The sequence below is a fragment of the Macrotis lagotis genome, chromosome X (genome assembly GCF_037893015.1).
Source record: "Macrotis lagotis isolate mMagLag1 chromosome X, bilby.v1.9.chrom.fasta, whole genome shotgun sequence".
In the NCBI taxonomy this organism is placed as follows: Eukaryota; Metazoa; Chordata; class Mammalia; order Peramelemorphia; family Peramelidae; genus Macrotis; species Macrotis lagotis.
In genome coordinates, this window is record NC_133666.1 from 37,941,682 (window position 1) to 37,962,500 (window position 20,819).

At 38.6% G+C, this 20,819-nt stretch overlaps 1 long non-coding RNA gene across 4 annotated transcripts in view; it reads left to right on the forward strand.

Annotated features, from left to right (window-relative positions):
- The first annotated feature begins 3,889 nt into the window (after positions 1 to 3,889).
- LOC141500108 (uncharacterized) overlaps positions 3,890 to 20,819 on the forward strand; it is a 112,252-nt gene continuing 95,322 nt past the window's right edge. For 2 of the 4 annotated variants that reach the window (XR_012471838.1, XR_012471839.1), the window contains exon 1: positions 3,891 to 4,052. This is a non-coding gene — a long non-coding RNA (uncharacterized LOC141500108). Of the gene's footprint in view, positions 4,053 to 20,819 lie in introns of all 4 variants that reach the window. The other 2 variants (XR_012471840.1, XR_012471837.1) reach the window with 2 other exon arrangements.

Sequence of the window (20,819 nt, forward strand, 5' to 3'; positions counted from 1 at the left end):
CTGCATTTCTTACCATAGCCTGTCCTTCACAAGAGAGCAGGCTGGAGAAAAGAAAAAAAGAGACATAAAATAAACACTGTGTCCAATGTTAACATTTCCAACAGAGTTCTGTAAGTACAAAATACGCATGATTGCAGTGAGTTTTAAAGGTAGTCATCATGTTTTAGAATACAAGCAATAAATTTAAAGCTTTAAGAGTCTACCATCAAAGAACAGTCCATAAGGCAGTATGTGGTGTTTTAGTATTCATAGTCAACAAACATTTATTAAGCCTTGTACATAGTGTAAGGTATGGGCCCCACACTTAGAAGAAATTCTGCTTCCCCAGATAGTACAGAATAAGGAGTTGGCTGAAGAATGTTAAAAGATAAACCTGCCCTTCTCGACAAGATTAATAGTATGAGGTCCTAATTTTAGGGAGCAAAAGGGGTAGGAGAGCCCAAACTAGAGCTGGCTGGTTTGAACCAACCAGGTCATGGCCCTAAGATCACAACCATATCACAGTGCTCTAAGTTACTGGGTGGGCTTAGCTTCATACCTTATTAACTGCTCCACACAAGGCGGAGCTTAAGGTGCATTATAAGAACAAGTAATGTATGTGGAGGCATGATCAGGGTAGGGAAACATAGCATAGAGGTATATTTAAGAGGAGGGTAAGAAGGATTATAAACTGGAGGAATCTGAATCGATCCTGACTCTGATGGGAGGAGTAGGGTTGAGCTAAGAGTCTATAAGGTAGCTCTGACATCTGTATAAGTGTGCAGAATGCTGCAGAGGTTCCCCACCTACTTCTCTCACTCCCACTGTGGTTTAAATTTTGTTTCCTAAGGAGGGGCTGACGGATCGCCATTTCTCACAAGTTACCAAACTAGGTGTTTTTCAGTCATGCCCCACTCTTTATGACCCCACGGGAATTTTTTGGCAGTACTGGAGTGGTTTGCCATATTCTTCGCCAGTTCATTCTACAGATGAGGAAATGGAGACAAAGTGAAGTGACGTGCCCAAGGTCACACAGCTAGTAAATGGTTGAGGTTGGATTTGAGCTCAGGTCTTTTTGACTCCAGTACTCTGTACCACCTAGCTCTCCCCTAGGTACCAGAGAATAAAAAAAATAAAAAGGAAGTACCCCTTGCTCGGAGGAGTTTGCCTTGTGCAAGGGGCTAACATATATATATATGAAATAATGCAAAATATATTCAAAATCTAACATTATTTTGGAGGAGGGGAATAGATCTGGATAGAGTACGTAGTGTTAGGTATCAGTATTGCACGAGGTGGTCCTTGAAGGAAGTTGGGGATTCCAAAAGTCTGAAAGGAGGAAGGAAAACACGTCAAAAGGAAGAGACTGTACAAAGACAGGGAAGCGGGAGATAGTTTGATTGGAACCTGAAGTGAATGAGAAGTGATGTCAAATTGTTCTCAAAAGTTAGGGTGGAGTTGGATTATCAAGGGCCTTAAAGGCCAAGTCTTCCACTTAAAGGAAATCAAGCAATGCATGGCAGATTTCCTAGAGGAAGTTAGTTTCAGGTTTTGATGGAAAGAAAGGAAATGGCTTGCTGAATCAATATAAAGTGCTAGGGATGCAAAGATGGAAATAAATGTATGGATAGTACTGTCAAAACATATTTGTGGCCATAGTCAAGGGAGAAGGGCAAATGAGAGAGGTGGTTATGGGAAGATAATCTAATAAAGGATAATAGCCCTGGACCCAGTACAAGAAATTTCCATAGAGAAGTCCTACTGAAATACTTGAGAATCGGCAACACTTCGAAGGACACATCCCCCAACTCCTTCATTATGTGGGAGTTCTCAGAGAGTTCTTGCAGTCAAAAATATTATAATCCTGAGCCCAATGTGAGGGAGTATCTCTGAACTTCTTTTTTTCTTGAATAACAGTCTCTCTCTCAGACATGATTTAAAAAGAGGTTCCACTAAATTCCTTCTCTGCTTCCTCATCATAGGAGGAAGGTGACCCTAGTGCTGGAAGCCTCTGCCAGTGGAGTGCAGGCTCTGATAGGTATCAAAGCATCATCATAAAGTGTTATCTAGTCTATGAAAAAGGGTGAAAACATCACTTGTACAAAAATATTCATAGCAGCCCTGTTCATGGTGGCAAACAATTGGAAACTAAGCAAATGTCTCTCAGTTGTGGAATGGTTTAGAAAACTGTGGTGTATATCATGGAACACTATTGTTCTATTAGAAACCAGGAGGGATGGGAATTCAGGGAAGCATGGAGGAATTTGCATGAACTGATGCTGAGTGAGATGAGCAGAACCAGAAAAACACTGTACACCCTAACAGCAATATGGGGGAAATGATCAACCTTGATGGACTTGCTCATTCCATCAGTGCAACAATCAGGGACATTGTGGGGATGTCTGCAATGGAGAATGCCATCTGTATCCAGAGAAAGAACTGTGGAGTTTGAGCATAGAACCAAGGACTATTACCTTAAATTTACAAAAAGTACTGATAACATTGTCTGATCTTGCTATCTCTTATACTTTACGTTTCTTCCTTAAGGATATGATTTCTCTCTCATCACACTCAATTTGGATCAATGTATACCATGGAAACAATGTAAAGACTGGCAAATTACCTCCTGTGGGGAGGTGGGGGGGAGTAATATTAGGGGGGAAAATTGTAAAACTCAAAATCAATAAAATCTTTAATAACAAAGTTATGTAGTCTAGAATTGAACACTTACAAGCTGTGCAGCCCTGAGCAAGTCACTTAACTTCTCTCAACCTCAGTTTCCTCATATGTAAAAAGGGAATAAAACTCTAGAAGACTCAAAGGAGATAATATATAAATGGCTGTGCCAAAATTAATGTGACACATAGATGCTAATTCTCATTAGCTTGTTGTCTCTGTTATTGTTTTTGGGTGATCTTAGAAGTCCCTATCAATTCTGAGCTCTTGTGAGTCTGTGAATTTGCTTAACCTTTCTGAGACTCAGTTTCCTCATCTTCTTAATGATAACTTTATATTATTATGTTTTTTGGACTGCCAGGTTGTAGGACAGCCATACTTACATAAGAATTCCCTCAACAGTGATCATCCAACCATCACTGAATGAAGTTTAGTAAGTGGGGGTTTGGAAACCTTAGGAATTCTTGACCATATTTACAGGGGACACTCTCACCTCAGCTTCAACTGTCTTCTCAAGCTATCTGGCAGCTGGTAGTTATAGATCCTTCACCCTCCTGTCCTCTCTTGTTAATGGAGAGTTCATTTGGACAGGTAGAGACCTTTAAAGATTCCCCTTATTCACTCTGTACTTGACTCAAGATGCTTGCCAAGTTTGCTATTTCCTCAACTTTTAGCCAACCTCTTGGCAGGACACCTTGAAGGTCTCTTAAGAACTTTGGAATTGATTGTGCAGAATGGGAGACACTGGCTCAAGACCCCCCAGCATGGTGTGCCTTCAACAATGAGGGAGCTGTGCTCTATGAGGAAGGCAGAATTGTAGCATCTCAAAGAAAATGTGAAATGCATAAATTTAGAGTACCCACTCCAGGTGTTCACGTGGACTATTTGTATCCAAGCTGTAGTACAGCATTCCAAGCTTGTATTGGTCTGACCAGCCACAGTAGGACATGCTGTCATTTGTCCCAAACATAGTGATGTCATTTTGGTCTTCTTCAATAACAAAAGCCAGGAACCAACCAACGAGCCTCTCAAGTGTAGCTTCAGAGTATAGAGGTGAAAGGAAGTTGAATCTCTTTTGACAGAAGCTCTTCCCATAGTATGTGGTTGGACATCAACCTGCTTGTTTATCTCCCTACCAGGGAGATAAATCATTCTGAAATGTACAGAGGCCTGGAAGGCCCCAATATCTGCTCCCTTCAGTAGTGTCTATCAGTAACCATCACCTGTCTAGAAGGGTTGGGAGTCACCAACCCACTATCATTGGAATGGAACTTGGGGAATGTCCTGGAGCTTATTTTCCCTTCCAATGATTGTAACTGCCCTCGTTTCTACCAAGTGCCAGAGCAATGAGCAGGTTTTGAGGAGGTTAATGTCTGGGCCTGTTACTGCTATTACTGGTAAGTGAAATTCAGACTGTTCATATATTCAGAATAGCAGAACTGTCAAAACCAAAATATGCCTCTACATATCTAAGATATTGCCTTCAATCTAGCTGCCTATCTGTGTTTACATCTCTGTGTAATGAGCACTCTGATCTTTGGTGGGAAAATTCCCTCCACGAGTTCAGAGCTGAATGTTTTTATTTACCCAGGACTTTTAGGGAGATGTCTGAGGCTCAAAGGTGTAGTGGTTCGCCTCTGGTCACACAGCTGCTAAGTGTCACAGGGAGGATTTGAACCCACACACTAACAATCCCACCACGGTGCTTCTCATTTGCGGTTAATTATAATAGCAGTCACCTTTTGGTAAGCCACCAATAGATTTGCATCTATAGCAAAGGGAGGCAAGGATGGGGCTGTTTGCTACCCGTGCATGCCTCTGTTTATCAGAATAATAATCCCATTTATGTAGCCTTTTGAGACTTGCAAACACTATCTTCACAACAACCCTGTGAGGTAAATTGTGCAAGTAATACTATGCTTTTTTTGCAAATAAGGAAACTGATTCAGAGGTTAAATGACTTCCCTATGGCCACCCAATCTGGGAAATGCCCAGGGTGGGTGCTTCTTGTTGTTCCAAGGCCAGGCTTCTCTCCAATCTGCTGCTGTTCATGTTTACACCTCCTATGGATCTTCTCAGACAATGCCTTACACTCAGGAGGCCTTCAATGAATCTTAGAAAATCAATTTCATTTAATTTACGCATATAGCTTTGACTTTGGGTTATAATCTGTTTAGCCAACTGTGCAATGTGCTGAGAGTTAGTAGTGTCTGGCTCCCCGACTGTGCCACGTAGACATCAGTTGGAAGGACTCAGGAATGTTGGGTAGGCCCACTCTTCAAGCCGAGAGTTATGATTAATCCAAACAGCAGCCTGGGCACGTGTAGGACCTCAGGAGTATTCTAGGCTTGATCATCATCAGCTAATTGGACAGGAATCTTAACTGGAGTGTCAAAGTTAGGCAGGAATATGCAGATGAACTAGATAAAAAAATGAAAAAACAACCCAGAAAAACCTTTGTAGTTAAGCAGGCAGGATTATGCAAAACCAATATCTAGAGGCTTCAGGCCAAATCTCTGGCTGAATATTTTTCAAGCTGCAAAGTGTGAGGCCCTATAACCTTCTGCACATACAGACTCCCTTCCTCTGCCTATGTCCACATTGTCTACCTCAGGCTCCCTGGACCTGAGAGGGTCTGCAAAAAAGGAGTCACAAGGAAGTAGGAAAAGAGGATGAGGAGGGCAAGACAAAAAAATGGAAGAAGGCAAGAGAAGGAAAGAGAGGGAAGGAAATCAGACACGTGAAGGGAAGGAAAATATTACAAAATGGCCCAGAAGGGGTCTGTGCCAGGTTCCACAGGTGTTCCTTAGAGAGCTAATGTGTTTCCCATATATTAACAAGCCTTTCTAACAAATGTCTACCCCGCCTTTAATTCCACTTCTAGGAATCCACATCTCTTTAAATAGCCAAATCATCTAACTGATCTTTAGTTACTTCTTTATTATAGTCAGAGGGTGGGTGTTAATTGGAAGCAAGCAGCAAAGAAAAGGTAATGCCACTTCCTGGTAACTCTTTTCCCACCCTTTTCCAAAATACAAATATCAATTAGACAGCGACAATAACCAATAGTTCCTAAATAGCAGCTAGGTGGCACAGTGGATAGAGCACTAGCCATGGAGTCAGGAGGACATGAGTTTGAATCCAGCCTCAGACACTTGCCACTTACTAGCTGTGTGAACTTGGGCAAGTCACTTGACCCTGGCTGCCTCCCATCCAGGGTCATCTCCAGCTGCCTCTATTTCTATCTGGCCACTGAACCCAGATGACTCTGGAGGAGAAAGTGAGACTGATGACTTACCACAGCAACCCCTCACCCAAATCCAATTCATGAGCTTGTCACAGCATCACTTCCCTGATGTCAGGGTCTTCTGCAAGAATGAAAGACAAACATTAGGCCCTAGATTGCAGGAGACAGTGGGCAGAAAGAATAGGAGGATGATGATCAGAAATAACTGACTTGATTTTGCTCTTCATTGTGCCTTGAACTAACAGGCACTAATACATGCATACTGATTGGTTGGTGCTAGTGAGTCATCGAATCCAATTAAAACTAGCAAGTTAAGTTTAACAACACATAATACAGAAATAAAAAGGATAAAACCCAATTCTCTTGTCTGTTTTTAGGCTCAATTGATATGAAATGGAGCTTCAGGAGTCATTTAGTCAAATCTCCTCATTTTATCCATAAAGAAACTGAGGCTTAGAGATGTTAAGGGTATTGTCCTAGGTCCCAGGTCCCTGATTCTATGAAGTTGGAGCCTCTGGTGTTATTTCAGCTGTTGGGGCCCCAACTGATCCTCTATACAACAGCCCTGTAAGTCTAAAATATCTGTCTGTTTGTTAGTCTGAGAGGGGGCTCAGAAAGCTTTTCCTGTGTCCTAGCTGCCTGCAGGTCATTTCCTTTAGTTCCTGAATCAGTGACCACAGACAGAGAGTTGTGTTTTATCCTTTTATTTCTGCATTATGTGTTTTTAAACTTCACTTATTAGTTTTAATTGGATTTTATGGCTCATGAGCACCTATTATATTTTTCTGAAGCAACAGTAAAACCACCTTAAACCTGCTGTACTAAAGCCTTAGTATTCTAAATCTAACACTCCTTCCAGGGGATCACAATGGCTAGCACTTTTTCAGGGACAGAGTTTTTCTTATTAAGGGCCTTAAACTGAGGCTTCAATTTTGGCCAGTAGGCTCATTTGGGTAGTGTTATCAATGACACCCATCCTCTTGCTTCCATTGTCATTCTCTTTTTCCCTTATTTTATTCCCTTATTCAGGAAATGTTCTAATATTTCAAGCCAGGTTCTCCAAGTAACATGTAAGTCAATAGTCCAAGCCGTATGTATTGGTGTGTGAGGTTGACTAGGATGGTCGGCTTCATCTCCTTGGATGTCTTCACATACACATTGCCTGAGTATTTTTCAATGGATCTTCCAAGTTAGGGGTCCTTAGGAACATCAGGTGAATTAATCTACTTCTGAGGACTGTTCTCTAACTCTCAGATTCTGTGATTTTAGATGAAAGAAATAATGTAGAAAATATTACAGAGGAAATGAAAGAGATAGGTCAGTAATTTTTTACAAATATTATCTCATTTGATACTCATAATAACCCTATTATCCCCATTTCACAGTTGAGGAAACTGAGACAAACAGGTTAAATCGACTTACCCAATCTCTCACAGCTCAGTATCTGAGGCATGATTTGAACTCAGGTGTTCCTGACTCTGGGCCCATTGTTCTCCTTATTGAACCATCTGATTGCTATGAGAATAAGAGACAGCCTCAGCCTCAGTCCTCAAAGAGGACCTCTCTCCTGTTACATGAGAACATTGTAAGCAGGGCTTTATGTCAAGATATGGTCAAGGACCACACATGCAGGGAACGTCATCTGTATCAGTAGAGAAACTGAGTATGAAATTATACTAGAGTAAGAAATCACAGATCCATAAAAATATCATTGGGTAATAATATTTTAGAGAAAGGAAAGTATGTCAGGGATCACACAGAGATGGCCATGTGATTGATCTTGTTATCACCCATATAGTATTTTCTGGACATTGTACTAAACATTTTTTTACCTCCTTAAAAAATTAATTGATTTACTTTGAATTTTGCAGTTTTCCCCCTAATCTAGCTTCCTTCCCCCCCCTCCCCACAGAAGGCAATTTGTCAGTCTTTACATTGATTCCATGGTATACATTGATCTAATCTGAATTCGATGAGAGAGTCTGAGAGGTGTGAGGTGGTACCTCAGAGATGCTTTAATTTGCATTTCTCTAATAAGTGGTGATTTAGAGCAATTTTTTCATGTGACTATGGATTGCTTTGATTTCCTCATCTGTAAGTTTCCTTTGCGTACCTTTTGACAATTTATCAATTGGGGAATGGCTTGTTTTTTTTTTTAATTTGATTCAGTTCTTTGTATATTTTAGAAATGAGTCCTTTTTCAGAAATACTAGTTGTAAAATTGTTTTCCAATTTACTACATTTCTTTTGTTCTTGGTTACAGTGGCTTTGTCTGTGCAAAAGCGTTTTGATTTGATGCAATTGAAATCATGTAGTTTGTTTTTTAATGATGTTCTCCATCTCTTCCTTGGTCATAAATTGTTTCCCTTTCCATTGATCTGACAGGTAAAGTATTCCTTGATCTCCTAGTTTGTTTATAATATTGTTGTTATCTCTAAATCCTGTATTCATTTTGATTTTATCTTGGTATAGGGTGTGAGGTGTTGGTCTAATCCAAATTTCTGCCATACTAAATTCCAATTTTCCCAACAGTTTTTATCAGAGAAAGAGTTTTTATGCCAATAGCTAGACTTTTTGGGTTTATCAAACAGTAGATTACTATAATCATTTCCTGCAATTGCACCTAGTCTATTCCACTGAACCAGCACTCTATTTCCTAGCCAATACCAGAGAGTTTTGATGACTGATGCTTTATAATATAATTTTAGATCAGGTAGAGCTAAACCCCCTTCTTTTGCATTTTTTTCATTGAATTTCTGGAATTCTTGACTATTTATTTCTCTATATGAATTTACTTACAATTTTTCTAACTCATTAAAGTAATGTTTTTTTGGAATTTAGTAGGGTACTAAATAAGTAGTTTAGTTTTGGTATAATTGTCATTTTTATTATATTAGCTCAGCATATCCATGAGCAGTTGATGTTTGCCCAGTTATTTAAATCTGATTTTATTTGTGTGAGAAGTGTTTTGTAATCGTTTTTAAAAAAAGTTTTGCTAATATGTTATTTAAGATTTTTGCATCTATATTCATCAGAGAGATAGGTCTATAATTTTCTCACCTCCTCCCTTCTTCCCTTCTTTTAGCAATAGGTCCTTTGTATCTCTTAATGTAATGATATTTACACCATTCAATCTCTTCCATCCTCCCATCTCTTTACTGTCCCCCATTTTAAGGAGGTATTATTTTTATATCATTCTATCTGAGTCCCAGAAACGTCATGAGTGCCCATCACTTCTGGATAAGTATATTCTCTCTAATGGAGTTACAACTCTTGAGAATTATTAAAGTCTTTCTCCCAGGTATGGATATAGCTAGTTTTGTCTTATTGGATAGTAGGTTTTTTTCTTTAACCTCTTTTCTTACCTTTTCACATGCCTCTTTAAGTCTCCTGATTGAAGTCCAAATTTTCTATTAAGTTCTGGCCTTTTCATCAGGAAAAGTTGGAAGTCTCCTATTTCATTAAATGTCCATCTTTCCCCCTAGAAGAGAAGATTCAGTTTTGCCAGATAGTGAATTCGTGGCTGCATTCCAAGCTCCCTTGCTATTCAGAATTTCACATTCCACACCCTTCAATCCCTTAATGTTGATGCCACCAGGTCCTGTGTAATCTTTCCTGTGGATCCTTGGTCTCTAAATTGTTTTCTTTCTGGCTGCTTGCAGGATTTTCTTTTTTATCTGATAGTTCTGGAATTTGGTCACAATATTCCTTGATATTTTCATTTTGGAATCCCTTTCTTTTTTTTTAAAGATTTTATTTATTTTGAGTTTTGCAATTTTTCCACCACTCTTACTTCCCTCCCACCCACCACCCACAGAAGGAAATTTGTAAGGCTTTACATTGTTTCCATGGTATACATTGATCCAAATTGAATGTGATGAGAGATAAATCATATCCTTAAGGAAGAAACACAAAGTACAAGAGATGGCAAGATCAAACAACAAGATATCAGTTTTTTTTTCTAAATTAAAGGTAATAGTCCTTGGTCTTTGTTCAAACTCCACAGTTCTTTCTGTGGATATAGATGGTATTCTCCATTGCAGACAGTGACAAATTGTCCCTGATTGTTACACTGATGGAATGAGTGAGTCCATCAAGGTTGATTGGGTTCCCTTTCCAGAGGGCATTGATGTATTCTTTCAATAACTGTTTTGCCCTCTGTTTCCATGATGTCAGGGCAATTTTCCATCAATAAATCCTGTAATATTATATCCAGACTTTTTTTCCTCTTCTATATTTTCAGGGATTCCAATGATTCTTAAGTTGTCCCTTCTACTTCTATTCTCTAGATCAGTAGTTTTACTTTTTCTTCTATGTTTTTTTTACTTTTTCATGTTGTTTAACAGATTCTTGTTGTCTCATGTAGTCATTAGTTTCCACAGACTGCATTCTTTTTTTTTGTAGAAGAATTTTCTTCATTTACCTTTTGCAACTCCTTTTCCAACTGGTCAATTTTATTTTTGAGTTTTCCATTTGACCAATTGAGGTTTTGAGAGAATTATTTTCTTTTTGTATTTGTCCAATTTTATTTTCCAAGGATTGTTTTCTTGTTGCAAGGTGTTAATTTTCTCTCCCAAATTTTCCAATTGATTTTTAAACTCCTTCCTGATTTCTTCAAGGAAGTCTTTATGGGCTGGAGACTAAATCATATTTTCCTCAGAGGTTGTAGATCTCTCTGAGTTAGGGTCTTTACCTTCTAGGAATTTTTCAATGGACCCCCCCCCTTTATGCTGGGCTTTCTTCATTTTCCTGAAATCTTGTGTTGAGGGTGGGGCTGGTTCACAGAAGTTTAGTGTTAGGATCCCTAGAGGCTTTGCTCACTGAGTTTACTAACTCCAAGTGAGCCATCCAGTACGGGGTACTAGAGGCTTTGCTCACTTGACTTAATAACTCCATGTAGGCTGGTCAGTAGGGGATGATGGTTGCTTTATCTGGAGTGTCTTTGACCTTGATTTGGGGCCCTCTCCCTTGGCCTGAAGGGTATGGGTGGTGCTCCTGGATACTTTCATCTTTGAACAATGTGGGCTATGCACTGTGGGCAAGGTAATTGCTCTCTCCACAGGCAGCTATTCACAACTGAGGGAGCTCTGCTGTCCAGGCCTGAGCCTGGGGGGTGGGGTAGGTTGGGCTGTTATTGAAGTGAAAGTATGGAGTCTGAGTCAGAGGTGCCCAGCATATGGATCTCCTCTGGAAGTCACCCTTTAGCCCTTCCACAGTGCTCCAGACCATCAGTTCCATGGTCAATGCCTCCGGTTGATGCTAGTCCAGTTCGGCTCTCACCCTTCCAGGCTGGCTCTCTCCTCTCTGCTCCTGGCTCACCCAATGGTCCCCAAAGACAAACCTTGAGCTAGTTGTTCTCCTTCTAGCTTCCTTTTCTGGCTTTTATCAATCAGATTTCGGTTAAGAGGTTTGTTTCATATTATACATGAAGGAAGATCAGGAGACCTTAGCACAGTACCTGTCTTCTCTCTACCATCTTGGCTGGAAATCACATTTTGTAACTTTTACAAATATCTCATTTGATCCTCACAATAACCCTGGGGGATATGCGTTATTATCATTATCCACATTTTATATTTGGAGAGACTGAGACAAACAGAGGTTTAGTGACTTTCCCAAGGTCACGTAGCTATCAAGTATGCTGGGTCGAATTTGAACTTAAGTCTTCCTGACTTCAAGCCTATCACTCTTTTGAGTCATGCAGTCAAAGAAAATGGGAAATTAAAGGGTGTAGAAAATGACCAAAGAGAAAAAATTCTTTATTAGCTTTATGAGTACCATCCCCAGGGCATTTCATATATAGAAATAGTACCTAGGTTGCTGTCAGATGGTGGCTATTCCTTGAACATCTTTGAATAAGTTTATCCTATTTCATATCGCTTGGTCCTTAGCTGGTGACAGAAGCCCCAAGAATGTGCAGTGACTCACACTTACAGCTGGCTGGCCTGAATAATCTCAGCACTGCCCTTTGGCAATGAGAGAGGGGCCTGCCTCATACTCACCAGTTCAATGTCCTTTGATTACATCTTTTTCCCCATTGGCATTAAGCTGTCATTTAGGAGAGCCTCAGCAGCCATAATTTACTCAACTTTGGCGTTTTCTTGGTTGAAATTACTTGGTACAATCATAAAATAATAACGATATTTTCCATTGGAGAACAAGCCATGCTCAAAACATTTCCGTAACTCAACTTTTGCTTCAGCTGATAATGAGATATGAAATAATGCATGCAAAATCCCTTTTAAGAATCATGTGAGGGCTACCAGAGCTGAATCATTGTCCTTGATAGAAAATGGGTGAACTATTTCAATATATACCTATATAAAGATGACAGTGTATGCATATTACATATAGCAAACATTCATATATTTATACACATGTTCAGATCATTTGCTATTTTGAAATTCTATAGAATTCCTAGTTTGGGAAAGCCCTTCACCAACCAAGATTCCAAATTGTCCCTGACTTAGTAAATAATCCCTAGAATGTTGTCTGACACTCACAGAAATTAAGTGACCAGTTCAGATTCACAAAGCTAGAAAGTATCATGGGCTAGATAGGAACCTTCAAGTCTGACTTCAAGACTAATGTGCTGTCAATTTGCAACACATACACATACAATCATACATGTGTGAATGCATGGATGAATTTTATTCTTATAAATAATAAAGTAAAAGGAGAAAAAAGTGAATTGGAACTATATGAGCTTGAATCTCACCTTTGACTTTTGTTAGCTATATGCCCTTGGGAAGGCACTAAATCTCAGGCAATTTTTAAAAATGTCTGGCTGGGTTGTGATCTTCATTATACATATATACTATTCACACACACACATATTCTCTTGTCCATATTCAAAATGATTCTGAATTCATATTTTCATTACCAAAGGTAAACTCTCAGTGGCTTAAAAGATGGCACTCTTCCCTACCTTCACTCCTCCTTATCTAAGAGCTATGAAAATGACTGTTTTTCTAGATTGTAGAAGCTTTTCTTTTAAAAAAAAAAGTTGTTTTCTATGTTGTTTTGCTTTGTGAATTTTCATTTGTCAGAGTCTATAATCTGTCTTTAAAATTTAATTTGAAGAAAATTATGGTATTCAAGACTTTAACTTGGAAAAAAATCACCCTGTAATTTCTTCCTAGACTATAAATTTGTAAATGATTTTTCTCTACAAATTAGTTCTGGATTTCTCCTCCTTTCAAATTCATCATCTAAAATTGTCTTTGGTTCAGAATATAGAATCCCTACAAGGTGATGACATGAACAGTTAACGAAGGCCACGATGCTTGACTCCCATCAGCATGAGAGAAAAACAAAATGTGCAGGCATATGACTGGAGGAAATGAATGAATGGAACTGAAGAGAATTTGGAAATGTTTATCACAATGTAATGATCTCCTGAATATTAGTCCCTTTCCCCCTCTTTTCCCCTCTCAACTGGTGTCAATGTGTTCCAAGACTGAACAAGTATGGAATTATGGCATACTTTCTACAATGACATCAGTTAAATTGAGACTCAATTCTTCTGTCTCCCACCCAATACCAGTCTGTTGGTGGTTGGCATGACTCCTGAAATCGGAATAAGCTGCTTATTTTAAAATGACCTATTGAATGTAACTTAAGAGTTTGGAAGGGGTAAGTTTTTTTTTTTTTTGCATACTTAATAGCATGCTAAAAGATTAGTACAGGGGACAATCTTCTTGTATACTTACATGCCGTGCTAAAATAGTACAGTGTATATTCCCTTGTAGGGAAACATCAAAAACACAAGATATATTCCACCCCACCCCAGGAACATTTCTAGGAGAGTCTGATTTTTATCTGAAGGGTTTTCCTCAGGGATCCCAAGGCCAGGTTAGGAAGAGAAAAAATGGTTTGCATCCTAAAGCAGTATCCCAAAGGGTCTTTGGCAGCAAAACTATTTTTCTATAAGCATCTCATGGTGTAGAGTGAAATTAAATTTTTTTAAAGAATTATATAACAGAGGAATATAAAAACTTTGTGAAGGAATAACATGATCTTTATATACTTTAGGAAAACTTTAATTTTGACACTTGAGTAGAAGATAGTTTGACTGGAGAAGAGAGAGATTGAATTCAGGGAAACACATTATAAGGCAAAAGGAAATGAGGGACTGAAATAGGATTATCCTGCATATACCTTACCTCGCATATGCCTAGTTTCTTACATGTGGTCTGCCCCATTAGATTGTGGACTATTCAAGATCAGTCTGTCTTTCAACCCCTATCACCTCGCGAACAATAGGCAGTTTGTTTGGCATACACTAGGCAGTTAATAAATGTTTATTGACTGAGTAAGTGGAGAGCATTAGATGAATGTAAGAAATGTTGGGGGTTATAATGGACTAGACTTGGCAAATGAATGACAAGTCAAAGATAACTCCAAAACTGCAAATCTAAATGACTACAAGGATGGTGACATCTTGAATGGGAAGAGGGAAGGTAGGAAGAAGTTTGAGAGGGGAGGATAGCTGTTTAAGATACAGTGAATTTCCAAAGTCTATGGGGTATCCAGTTTGAAATATTCAGTAGGCAGTTACTTGACTGTCAGATGTTGTTTGAAATATTCACTGAACTGTTGGAGATGTGTGTCCAGAGCTCAGGAGAGATTTGAGGACTGGATAGGTAGGTTTGGGAGGCATCTGCATAGAGATGATAAATTAAATACATGGAAGCTGATGAAGTCACAAAGAAAGAGCTCAATGAGAGGAAGAGCCCAGATAGGTTCCTTGGGGCCACACTAGGATGACGGTCTAGCAAATGAGACTGAACGACCAGATAGAAGGAAAACAAGCAGTATTGTGAAAACTCAGAGGTAAAAGAGTATTTAGGAGATGGGTATGGTAATGTCAGCTTACTCATAGACAGCAAGAAGAATGAGGGCTAACATGAAGAAAAAGTCATTATATTTGGCAATTAAGGAATCAGTGATAAATTTGGAAAGAACAGTGTCAGAAGACTATTAACATTGGAAATTAGATTGTAAGGAAGGGGCTGAGAAGGAAGTAACAGAAGAGGAAGTGAAGGCAACAAACCTAGACAGGCTTTTCAAGAAATTTATCTGTCAAGAAATAGTGAAATACAGGATGATAGTTTAAAGGGATGATAGGATAGAGTGAAAGCTTTTAAAAATATTATCAACAGTGAGATGTTTGTTGGCATCATGGAATAAGCTTGTATATAGGGAAAGATTAGGGCAGCTATATGGTACAGTGAATAGCACATTGATCCTGGAGCCAGGGAGACTCATCCTTTTGAATTCAAATCTAGGTGTAGACACTTACTAGCAGTGTGATCCTGGGCAAGTTGCTTCACCCCATTTGCCTCAGTTTCTTCTTATAATTGGGAGAAGGAAATAGCAAATCACATAAGTGTCTTTGCCAAGAAAATGCCAAATAAGGTCATGGAAAATCAGAAACAAGTGAAACAACTCAACAGCAGCAACATTTTTACTTATCTATGTTTGGGTTATCTTTTCCTTATTCCCTATCCCTGGCAAATGTAAATTCTTTAAATAGTAGGAACTGTATCTTATTCTATTTTTTGTGTCCCCAGCACCTAGAGAAGTACCTTAAATATAGTAGTCATTTACCATAGACTTATTGTATTATTTTGGTTTTTTTTTTTTTTTTGCATTTTGGTGAAGCTGTTGCGTTTGCGACTTTTTCAGAGTCATACATTTACTAAGTGTCAAGTGTCTGAGGCTAATGACTCCAGGACCTGTTTACTTGGCTGTCATAATTTATTGTATTGTTAGAGTCTAAAGAAATCCACAGAAAAGCAAAAGTAAGTGATAGCCAATGTGAAAAGAATGTTAATTTGGAGTCACATGACCTGATTTTGAGTCTGCTGATTCTATCAATTGCTACCTGTGTGAGCCTGAATCAGTCATTTCCCCTCTTTGGGCCTCTGTTTCCTTCTCTGTAAAAGAAGTTTGTTCAATTAGCTGACTGATAAGGTTCCATTCTAGCTCTAAATCAATGTTCTTATTCAGTAGCCTCATTCTCATTTCTTTTTCCAATTTTTTCCTCTACCACTATTATCTTTTTCTTTAAATATTCCAGGACTTCTTGCTGGGTTTGTATCCAATTTCCAATTTCCTTTGAGGCTTTTTGGTAGCTATTTTCAAATTATTATGTTATTTTGAGTTTATGTTTTGATCTTCCCTGCTATTGTAGTGTTTTTATGGTAAATTCTGTGTTGTTGTTACTTGTTTTTTCCAGGATATTTATCGACATTGAACTTTATGTTAAAGTTGGGCTCTGCACACTTTGAGTAGGGGAGGCACTGTCCTAAGCTTCAGACTATTTTGGACTATTGTCTTCAGAGCTAGTTCTAGAGGAGAGGGGTGGTAAAAGGCTTCCAAGGCAGTATGATGTAGGGAGAGATGTGTTCATTGATCTTATAATCCGTGCTCTGGTCTTTTGCACAGGAAAGGCCCCTGATCCAATGAATACCCAAGCATTAGTGCTGTTTTTTGTTTTGGAACTCTGACCTTGGTACCCTCTCCCTTTTCACCATCCACCTGTGTTCCTCTACACCTGGAACTGTGATTCAAAACTACATTTGGGCAATAAAGTTGCTAGTCATCTATACCCATTGCCTGCAAAGAATTCCTTGTAATCTCTTTTTGACCAGTTTTTTGACCCCCTCAACATCTCTGGGCTAAGCTCCTAAACTGCTGCTACTGTTGCTGCTACCACTGCATGGTACCCTAATCCGCCATCTTGGCTCTCATGAGTCATCTATCCTGTATTTCCTTATAAGATTTCAATTTCAAGCAGAATTGTATAAAAAAAAAACCTAGAGTATTTCCCTCCCCTGACAGCCTTTCATCATTGTCATGGGAACTAGTGGTTATACTGGACTTAAATTTGCATCTTGTTTGCACTTCAAATTTTTGAACCTTTGTTTACTCATCTATAAAATGGGGATGGGGGAATAATATTCATACTTTTTTCCTTCATCTCTTTGACATCCAGTACCCTAATACTCTCTGTCACTTTGCTCCCACAAAAACATGATGGGTTTCCCTATACTGAACTACAGGTATTTGATAGGACTGGAAGAATTGGGGACCCTTCATTTGGAGAAGACATCATTCAATTCAACAAACATTTCTGCAGTGCCTTCCCTGAACAAAGCATGGTGATAGGACCTGGAAGTCAGAAGACAGAAAGGAATGAGACAGTTCTCTTCAGTCTGAAATGTTATCATATGGAAGAAAGATTATATTTGTTCTGCTGAGCCCTAGAAGGCAGAACTAATAACAATAGCAGAAGTTTTTGAGATTCTGGTATTGACTTCTAACCAATTATGATTTAAGTTACTGTGTTACCCTTCTCTGGAGATCTTCAAAGAAGGGGTAGATGACCATTTGTTGGGGATGTTGTCTAGGGAGGGGATGGTAGGAATAGAGGCAGAGGTAGCAGTCTCTTTCATGGTTGAATTGAACAGCCTCTGATATCCCTTCCTACTCTGAGGTTCTGGGACCTGAAAATTATAAACTATACAAATATTCTTCCTCCTCTAGAAAGTCCCTGGCTGACTTAGAAGTACATCAATCTGGAACCATGATCACTCATTTAAAAATTCATCTTTTGGAGGCAGGGAATATGACTTTTCACATTCTAATGCCTTAAGAGACTGGGTTCTACTGACGCTGAGTGAGATGAGCAGAACTAGAAGAACATTGTATACCCTAAAAGCAATATGGGGGTGATGATCAACATTAATGGACTTGCTTATTCCATCAGTGTAACAGTCAGGCACAATTTTGGGGTATCTGCGATGGAGAATACCATCTGTATCCAGAGAAAGAATTATGGAGTTTGAACAAAGACCAAAGACTATTACATTTAATTAAAAAAAACTCGCTATCTTATTATGTGATTTTGATATCTCTTATACTTTATTTTTTTCCTTAAGAATATGATTTCTTTCTCATCATATTCAACTTAGATCAATGTATACTGTGGAAACAATATAAACTAACAGACTGCCTTCTGTGGGGGTGGGGGAGGGAAGCGAGATTAGGGGGAAAATTGTAAAATTCAAAATAAATAAATAAATAAATAAATAAATAAATCTCCTTTAGAAAAAAGAGACTGGGTTCTAAGTGATATCAACTCCAACAGGGGCTGAGCAGAAATTTCTGAAGACACCATGCTGTTTTAAATCATCTTTTCTTTTCTTTCCCTAAAGACTCTTAAGCAATTTGTAAGTTATTTTCTTCCTTAGCAGCATATGGTAAAACTCTAGTTTGGAATGTCACTTTAGGCATATTCATGGGGAATTAACGTACTAATTACAAGAAGTTTCTTTGAAAAGTATAGCACATGGAGTTAATTATTATGTTTTTGGTTTTGTCTGCTTTTGAAAAAATCATCAGCAAGTAAGGAGAGAAGTAAAACAAACCTGAATACTTCCAGACCAGAAAACAGCTCTTGATGGGAAATGGTATCCCAAGTGGGAATGTTGGGAGGAGCAGTTGCCTGCTTGTAGATCCATTCCCATCATTAGAACAGGAAATGAGTAATAGATCTCTTAATGGGATAGTCCAAGAATTGGTGTCTAATTCCTTTCTTAACTTGAGGGATTATGACTTGATGACCTATTAGGACCATTGTAAGGCTAGCCCTCTAGCCACTAAAGACTGTCTCTTTGTGAGCACCATTCATAAATTAACTTACCCTAGAATTTAGACTCTAATCCTTTTTATGTCATGGACTCCTTTGACAGCTTGCTTGGTGAAAACTATGGACCCCTTCTGAGAATAATATGTTTAAATTCATAAAATATATAGGATTACACAGAAAATCAATTACCTTGAAATACAGGTTCACAAATACCAGGTTACTAGTCCTTTCAAAAAGAAAATCTTTTTTATGGGGATATTCTTATTCTACAGTAAGATATAATGGAAAAAAAAAGTCTTGTCTTAAGAGTCAGGGAAAGGGATTCAGATCTAGATTTAGAGTCAAAAGGGTCCCTCATTTGGTCCAACATTCTTGTTTTTGAGATGAAGAAAGTGAGACCCATAGATCAAAAGTGACTTCCCCAAGATCACATAGGTAATAGCTATAGTTCTGTAACTACCCGTGCCAGGATTCATACCTAATTCCTATGATTTCAATGACAATACTCTTCCCCCAGGCTATCACCTATTAAGGATGTGCTCTATCATTTGTATTTCAGGGAGGCTTTAGAATCACCTTCAAAGGGAACTTCACAACTAATAAATTTTGCCCACTTCAACTGTACATTTTGTGGATTCTGGACTACATGTTAAAAATCTATCATTCCTAGTATTTTTTCCCTTTAAAAGGTCCATTCCAGTTGGTAGAATGCCCTTGATCCCATGAGGTAGACGTGGCAGACCAAGTCACATTATTTCCTCCATGTCTCTCCAAATGTGATGTACAGCATTTCTTTCCATCAGTAGTATCTGGAAATAGTTATTAAAGCATCCGGAAGTGAATTCTTTCTTTTTCTCAGCCACATTATACTATCCTGAGTTACATTGTAAGTTGTCAGATGTAGATTTCTGTCTTTCAATTGCTTTCATTTGCAAAACAATCATCCATAGAAAATTTCTTAAATCCTGGTTACTTATTTGTTCCCTTCCTTAACTTTTATAGCTGCTTCCCTAAGCCATGTTATGTCTTCTTTGTATACTAAGATGGGTACATGGAATAATAATTAGGAACAATTTGGGTTTCTTTTTCCTGCAGTGCTGATGGTTTAGCACTGAGCTGAACTGTCGATACTCACAGCTGATCAGCTTTGTGGCCACCATTGCCAGAGGGCCAGTTTTAGGTTATCACTAATACCATGCAATAGAAAATCAAAACAAACTAATGCTCCTGGAGATTATACTCATAACCTTACTAGTGTCTTTCTTAAAAATTAGTACCTGTGATTTCACCTGTGACTTGAAGAACTGCCATTAAGGCCATTTCCTCCACTAATGTATATTGGCACCTTTCTAGTCTTAGAGTTACCTGAGACACTAGTACTGGTAGTGAGCAGGACTTAGAGTTTAGTTAGACGCAGGACTTAAACCCATTTCTTAATTCTAAGGCAGGCTTTCTATTCACTGAGTTAAACAGCTTTAACAAAGATGTCAAAAAAGGGAATGAGGTTAATTTGGCATGAACTGCTATTGAAAAAGTCATACTGACTGCCTTGTTCCCCCATATGCTTTATTAATGCTTTTTCTCTTTACATCATAATTCTGCCGTATGTAGAACCTTAGAATTCATTTAGCGAAACGTACCTCTAGGGACTCAGTGTCAAGGAAAAAAAGCACTGACTCTGAAGCTGATGGACCTGAATTCAAGTCATATCTCATAATGGCTACTTGAGTGATATTGTACAAGTTATGAAGTATTTCTGGGCCTTTGTTTCCTCTTTATAGCAGAAAAAATCGGATTTAGACTAGATGGTTTCTAAGGTCACTTCTGGCTCAAAGTCTGTGGCTCTATAATGAACAATGAAGACAGGTCACCGCTAAATCAGTTCTGGTAATAATGTTCCTTTATTCTAGATGGTGTCACTTTCAAGACCTTCATCATGTCACTGACTGTTGGAAAGTCAATTATTTTAGTGCACAAGTATGAATGGGATAGAGTTGTGGGGAGGAAGAGGCATAAGCTCGGGGACTGAACACAAAGAACTACTGGTTTCCAAGGTCACCTTGGTTAGAATAGAAAATCCATTGGGAACAGTGGATAAAAAGACCTAGACAGAGATGAAGGACAATTTTAAAGTGATTTAAATGCCAGTAGAGTATTGAAAGTATTTGGTTCTTGAGGTGACAGAGAGCCACTGGAAGTTTCTGAATAGGTTTGCCACAAGATCAGGACTATGCTTTAGACATATCAAAATGGCAGCAG